This window comes from Littorina saxatilis, linkage group LG2 (assembly GCF_037325665.1).
Source record: "Littorina saxatilis isolate snail1 linkage group LG2, US_GU_Lsax_2.0, whole genome shotgun sequence".
NCBI lineage: Eukaryota > Metazoa > Mollusca > Gastropoda > Littorinimorpha > Littorinidae > Littorina > Littorina saxatilis.
This window is the reverse complement of record NC_090246.1, coordinates 30815862-30823652: the sequence shown is the minus strand read 5'-3', so window position 1 is coordinate 30823652 and position 7791 is coordinate 30815862. Positions and strand designations below refer to the sequence as shown.

General features: G+C 43.3%; 1 long non-coding RNA gene across 3 annotated transcripts in view; it reads left to right on the top strand.

The window, feature by feature from the left end:
* Positions 1 to 264: 264 nt before the first annotated feature.
* The window catches only part of LOC138958732 (uncharacterized), a 14804-nt gene continuing 7277 nt past the window's right edge, over positions 265 to 7791 (top strand). The window contains exons 1-2 of one of the 3 annotated variants that reach the window (XR_011453489.1): positions 265 to 399; positions 7241 to 7316. This is a non-coding gene — a long non-coding RNA (uncharacterized lncRNA). Of the gene's footprint in view, positions 400 to 5965; positions 6870 to 6929; positions 7016 to 7240; positions 7317 to 7791 lie in introns of those variants that run through there. The other 2 variants (XR_011453487.1, XR_011453488.1) reach the window with 2 other exon arrangements.

Sequence of the window (7791 nt, the reverse complement as noted above, 5' to 3'; positions counted from 1 at the left end):
TGGTACGTCTTTTAGTGGAGAAATCCAATGTTAAAACCTGGCGAGATGTGAGATCTTGAACCGAATCGTTTACACGGGAAGGACTGTGGTTTCAATCTGTTTACAAATGACTAGCCGTCTGTAGCTGATGTGACATTTGAATAGAGCATGCAATAGACCCGCCCCCCTCGAGTAAAGAAATAAGGGACTTGCCCAATATTCCACAGAGAGAGTTATTCTGCAAGAGATACATGACAGTCATAGAGGTTGCATTCTCTTTTGTGCGGCTGCTCGTCAAGACGCGGTTTCACTATTCAGACCCAGTCATGAGTTATCATGTTTTTGCCTTTGAATGGTGCACACATGCAACGATCTTTTCAAATCATTCTTTGCGCATCTACACATTTGTATCTATTTGCAGTGAGTCGCCCACCATTTTATACTAGCGGAAAAAAGTTAAGGACGGTTCACACACGCAATCACAGCAAAAGAACGAATGAACATATCGTACGGAAATTTGGAACACGTTTACTTCAGTCAATGTGCAACGCAACTGCAAAATTTGGGTTTATTTCATCGAGCCGATTCGGTTATTCATGTCCACAAACAGCAGAGGGGTCACAAATAAACATAACAAGTCTTTCATGAGGTCAATAATGGGTGTGTCCGCCACGTTTGCGCTCAAGTTCACCACACCTTGACCGCATAGAGTTCATAAGCTTCGTGAAAAAGGCCTGTGGAATGGCCTGCCACTCCTGTTGGAGCATCTGCAGCAGCTGCTGCAGGTTTCTGGGAGGATGGTGGTTGGCCCTCACCTGCCTGTCCAGTTCGTCCCATACATGCTCTATGGGGTTCATGTCTGGCGAACAGGCAGGGAAATCCATCCTGACGACCCCGGTTTGCTGGATGTAGTCGTTGACAAGCCTGGCCCTGTGAGGAGTAGCATTGTCATCCTGAAACACGGCGTTTGGGCCAATCTGCTGCAGGGTCGGCAAGACAAAAGGGGCGAGAATTTCGTCCCTGTTGCGTTGACCAGTGAGATTCCCGACCACATGGTACAGGGGGGTGCGTTGATGAAGGCTGAAGCCCCCCCCCAAACCATGACAGAGCCCCCGCCGAAGGCCACCCTCTCATGCATTGTGTCGTCTTCATAACGCTCGCCCTCACGCCTCCAGACCTTGCGCCGGCCGTCAGAATGGTACAGGTTGAACCTGGACTCGTCACTGAATAGGACCTGAGCCCAGTCCCGGCGCGTCCATCTCAAGTGGCGGCGACTCCAGGCCAGACGAGCCCGGCGATGAGCCTGTGTCACCAGGGGACGCACAGCAGGACGACGACTCCGCAGCCGGGCGTCATGCAGGCGGTTGCCGATGGTCCTCTCACTAACGTTGATGTTAGTGGCCTCCCGTAACTGCCCTCTGATGACCTTGCAGGTGGTGGCCCGGTGCTGCAGCGCCTGCCGTTGGATGAAACGATCTTCCCTAGGAGTAGTCTTTTTGGGGCGACCCGACCTGGGCCTCTCCTCGAAATTGTTTGTCGTCTGGAACCGTTGATTCAGCCTTACAATGACTGAATGCGATACCCCAAGTTGCCTGGCCACTTCGCACTTGGATACGCCGTCGTGGAGCCAGGCAATTGCTCTTCCTCGGTTGAATGTTGTCAGCTTCCGTCTGGCAGGCATGGTGAGGAGATGGCAGCTCGCAGAAAATCGGCGGCTTATAAAGCCGAGTTCGTGATCACAATTCATACTCGAAGGATTGTCCTTGCATGTGCACAACAATTTTGCCATGTTACCTGCCTTATTCTACCCGTGCGCACGCCAAACAACAGCCTACTTTTTGGCAATTTTGCTATTTTAGTCACGTGCTGCAGCTCTGCGCCCGGGAGTCCCGTGCAGTTTTCCTGCTAACACAGCATAACCTACCCATTGGTGTGTAGCATGCGACAGCCATTTGATTTTGCTGACGAAAGAACAGGGTGTTTTAAACAAATGAAAGTCAGCGGGGAAATCAGTGGCCCGTCCCTAACTTTTTTCCGCTAGTATATATGTTTGCCTTCAAGTTTAAAATGAGTACACCTAAGGCGCCATTTTGGCAAGTTTTCTGACGATTTGTACCTTAAAATGTTCAAGGAACATTCGCTGAACTATAATTTAGAAACACCTGCAATGATTTGCTCAATATTGCTCCGAAACTATACCAAATAATTTAATGCATTTTAATCAGCAAGCGGTTTGCTTTGCCCTGCTCTCATGTCCGGACTTCCGTTTGTCATCATACTTATTTAGTTTTCATGGATACCTATTCGTCAAAGCAGATTAAAACCGTTGGATTGAGGAAGTCAAACATATTGTCTACCAAACGCATGCGTATGTTGTGCCATACAGGGCTAACACGCTTCGCATTACATAAACAAACACACTGCCCGTTGGAGAATATCACCGTCTAAAAAGACACAGCATTTAGATTTGAACAATCGCACGTTCAAATACCAATTCTAAGACCTTCCTCGTGGGTGTTGTCATCAATTCAACACCCAAAACGAACCCTGTAGCTCTCGGCTCAATTTTGAATGTGTATCTCGAGGGGAACACTCAAAGGCGAAAGGTTTGACGAACATTATAACTGGCGCAAAAGGCGTCACAAGGGGAGTTACAGTCTGGAATGCCTACTCAAAACACTGGCTTTTTTAATTTGAGTAACTGAGCGCTCAAACGTTTATTTTGTTGGGTATTCCTGGTGTGTGGTCACATTATTACACCCCCAACCTGAAATGAATAGCTCTTTGGGCGATGGCAGACAGTTTGTTTGCCAGATTATATCACTTAAACACAATATTTAAGTCAAACAGATCCCGATTTTGTGTTGTCAAAATTGCTTTTGCACGGCAAGTAATCTATACTATCCGTCATTAAAAAAAAAACCCACCCCATGCAGATGTTTGAGTGCATATCTTTGTGATAAGGCCGTTTATTGTATACAAGATCAGTTATATGATTGGAAATGCAATCCCTTCCCCTACCATATTCAGCAAACAGATTGGTTTTATATGAGATACGTAGTGTCTATACAGTGAAACCTACAGCACAGACACCCCCCAAAATCAAATTCTGTATGCAAGGTTTACGCGTTAAAATCCACAAAATATTTGCATGTCATTGAAAAGAAAAATCAAGTTTGCATTCACAACAGTCTGTTTTGTTCAGCTATATATCTTGTCTAACAAGGACGTTATAGCATGCTGAATGACGTAGGTGCCATTCCTCTTACTGAGTATTAAGCCATAAAAGGCGGGGTTTGAGGCTATTTTAGTGAGTTATTCAGAAACTCCTCAACACATTGCTTTCAAACTTTCGGTGATTTGTGCTAACACATGTCGTACAACACACACGGCTACTTAAAGGCACAATGCAGCTCACAGCCTTCGTTTTGCGTTTTTGTTGCAGCTGAGTGCATTTACAGTTCAAAAATCCTCCTATGGTAGTAAAACAAACCCAAAACTACCCAACGACGACATCTGTGAAGCTCGACAGTTTCTTGTTCACGCGAGTGCATAAATTAACCTAGTTATTACGTGGTGTTTGGTCGGAGTTCGATTCAACTGAGTGATTCCGGCCTCCATTTTGTTTTACACAAACTCATGATGACGTCTGACATAGTTTGCTAGTGACGTGTCTTTTTGTGCATGATGTGGTGATCTACCTGATATAAATTTAGATCCAAAACTAGGCCAAGACCAGCCGGGTCCGAATACGAAATTAATTCGTAAAAAAATCGCAGTTCTTGACTCTTTTGGTGCAAGTCAATACAACTTGGTAGTTCTTCTAACGGATAGCTGCCTGAGGTATGACTAAAAACCCCAGGGGCTCCGTGCACCTGGATTTGACAAGTTCAGTACCTTTAAGTTATCTGAGACGTTAGGTATGCTGTTTAGCGACATGCCAGAATGACTTTCAATTTAAAAAAAAAGATGTATCATGTCAGACCGAACAGACAAATGTTGTTCTTGTGTATGACTGTGTACGGAAGTGTTAGTTAGAGTGCCTTGGAGAATAAGGAACATATGAGCTTGCAGCGACCACCTTTTTTGAGGATAAAAGTCGCTTGTTCATTTCAATGCTTGTAATTCTCTCAGGTGCCAGGAGACTGGTTCAAAAAACCTCTCACTTACTCTATAACACATGTCGTATGAATTTAGGGCGCTTACTTCCCTTTGCTTATTTAAATCTCTAAACAGCGCTCTGCCTAATTTGTTTCAGATTTTCCTTTGCTTTTTTGTAAATAAATAACCAGATGTGGAATACATGGAAACTAGAGTTATCTGTGTTCTCTGTGTGCACATACAATTCAAACGCCTGAAAGCCGGAAGAATTCCAACATCAAGCGCAAAGATCATAATTGTAAAGTTATGATGTTGCGCTATATAAATGCTCATTTATTATTATTTAAGTTATTGAGACATCCCAGTGCACTAAGGGATTTATAGAGCAAATCGAGAAAATTCATTATTGAACGAAGCGCATAGCGCTGAGTTCAATAATTATTTTCGAGATTTGCTCTATAAATCCCCTAGTGCACTGGGATTGTTTCAATAACGATATTGTCAGTACCGCCAGAGAAAAAAGAAGATTCAAAACGCACATTTGGCAACGCGCATTTGGACAGGCGTAACTGTGTGGTCAGGTTTGTGTCACTGGATCTACTTTTGTGTGGGCTGTCTCAAGTGTGTCGTGCTTTCGTCACACGCAAACTCTTGTTTTAATTTCTGTTGGTAAATTCCAGTGTAGCGTTAAGCTAAAAAGTGATGATCTTTCATAGAGACCTCATTTAAACTCGGAGAAAGGACTGTGTTCTTAGTTATTTGCGATTCGAAACCTTCATCGAGCTTCGACAGATTGACTGTGCAGAGTGTTGCCCCTTGAATTGATTCCGGCCAAGGCCACGGTTAGCACATTTTCAAAGTAAATGTGGTATGTTTCTCGTGTTGTATCTTCACTCATCGGGGAGACTGGTACTATATATATGAACCGTAAGAATGCTGTGAACCCTACACGTATTATGTCCCCATCGTTTGTTTGTTCACATTTGCCCAACATGTTAATTTGCTGCGGGGTTTATGTCGTCTGCTAGGCGGCTAGGGCAATCGAACCACGGCACTGAGTCTCATTTCAAAATCAACAATTGCTGGTCTGCACGCATGAGGCAGGCTGGTAATAAGTTTTATACATGGTAAGAACGTTCTTAACCATACAAGTTTTCGATTCCGATTGTTGTTGCCTCAGGGATGTCGTTAGGCGTCGGACATCGGACATATAACGATGAAAATCCCCAAATGTCCGATTCACATTGCCGCATGTCGGTCAGATGTCCTATCGTTTTAGCCTGAGCGTGGTCATTGTCCGATATGTACTCCATTCCTTCGGACAGCGCGATATTCGTTAATTTTCATTTCAAGATACAAATCTTCTAAAAGACCGAACGCCCTCGTGTTCAGCTGACACTGAAGTTGCCAGTGCCGCGTGCGGATCTTTTATTTTGTCGGGAATTCCTGAACCGTTTGCGGTATGCGCCGTTTGGGTATAACCGTCTCGGTGCAGCGCACTGATCTAAAAATAGTAGATTATTTTTAGATCAGTGCATGCTACAGCTACAGCTGTACAGGAGTACGGGAGACAACTCCAACTGACTAAATTTGTCGTCTGCTTTTGTTTTCGATACGAGACGAAGCACTGAATTATGCCGCTGAAGAAAAAAAACCTAAAGCCTGCAAAAGATCAGCATTAGATCAAACCGATCATTTTGTTTTTCAACTTTTATCCAAATCATGCAGTTTGTAATCAAAGTAAGAGCTCTGAAGTTGTTCATGTTGGTTTCTTTTTTGTGGGTTCTTTAAAACTAAACAAATACAACATTATACGCACACTGTGTTGATGTATTCTACAGCGCGCGCGCGTGGGTGTGTGGGTGGGTGTGTGTGTGTGTGTGCGTGTGTGTGTGGGCGCATGACTTTGGAACAATTCCATGGAATGTGTTATAAGCTGTTTGGCGCAAATTCATAATGTCCTATTACACTTTCTGAAAGCGGTCAAATGTCCTATTGATGCTGAAGAACTCAGGACATCTGTCCTATAGGTATGAATTTGTAGCAACATCCCTGTGCCTTGAAATAATAATTCGGAAACCATTCATTTACTGAACTGATGCAGTCGTATTTCAGTGTAATCTAGTCTGCTACGTATATATTCCAAATGTTGATCTATAGTTCAGTGGTACGTTATCGGAATAACACTTGTGTTTTCTGTTAGCTGCTGGGAATTGTATACTAACTCATCATTTGGTAATGTGGATAATAACCTACGGCATAATTATGAGAAGATTCTTCGCAAGTCGAAACTGAAAAATAGACACAGCGGGTTCTATTTTTAGATCAGTGGCAACTGTGGCAGAGGCACATGCAATCTGTCAGAAAAAAACACTTCTGCTTTAATTGAGAAGCAGGAAATTTATGCTATTTTGGTATTGTAAAGAATATAAGCTACATGTCATTAATTAATTCTGAGGATGAGAGTACAGTCTCGCTTAGGCAAAGGGCGGAAGAATACGCTCTGTGGAAAAGTTAGCGCACTCCAAGAGTGCGCTAACAGTTTTAGCGCATCGCCATTAGCCAATCAACTGGTTCACATCAGTCATGTGACACCAGTACTTACTGACAATTATTATTATTATTGATTATTCCGCAATATTTTACCAGTTGGTTGGCCAAAAGAAACAGTTCTGGAAGCGGACAATAGCATGTTAACAGCGCATGCGTTGCGATGTTATATAGGGAGTTGTCTCTTTTGAGGTAATTCTCTTTTATTCCCTCTCTGCGGCGTCCTTGTCATTTGTCAAGTAAGTTGAAGTTTGTAAACACATTTAAACTAAGTTGTCGTGACCTCACTCTGGAGAAGAGATTGTATACCGATAATCCACACCACACATTTTTAAAGAGGATGCTTGACAGTTACTCACCTTTTGAGAGTATACTCGCTATAAATGTGCGATACTTTGATATTCCGTGTCTGAAGTGTTTGTATGTGCGTATGTGTGTATGTGTGTGTTTGTGTGTGTGTGTGTGTGTGTGTGTGTGTGTGTGTGTGTGTGTGTGTGTTTGCGCTCTGTCTCTTAGTTGACAGGTGGGTTTTTAACCTAATTGTACTTTGACATGCTCCAGCTTAATTATTATTTTGATACATGTTTTTAGAAATGAATTATATTTTCAGATCAGATGCAGCCAGCCGTTATTGTTGGGTCAAGAGTGGAATATTGCATGGACAGGCGAGTGCTGGGTTCGCTAAGGTAACATTTTCCTGTAAAAAAAGCAAACATACATGATTGCGTTAACGAGGTTCACAAACATTGACAAAATATTCACTATCCAGAACAGCTCATTGCATTTTGTTGTGTTACATAGTCTTACTGCTATACCGTCCCGTAGAGGCTATATGTCCCTATTGTCCACGAGCCCCCCAAAAGCCATATTTTGGTTATCATTGATTAGGTAGCCTTGAAACGTTCGTAATACTTTGGGTTTATATAATTGGAGAAGACTAGAACAACTAAATGGGGAAAAAAAAGAAAAAACAAGTCGCGTAAGGCGAAATTACTACATTTAGTCAAGCTGTGGAACTCACAGAATGAAATTGAACGTAGTCCGCCGCAAGTTTGTTTGTTTGTTTGCTTGACGCCCAGCCGACCACGAAGGGCCATATCAGGGCGGTGCTGCTTTGACATTTAACGTGCGCCACACACAAGACAGAAGTCGCAGCACAGG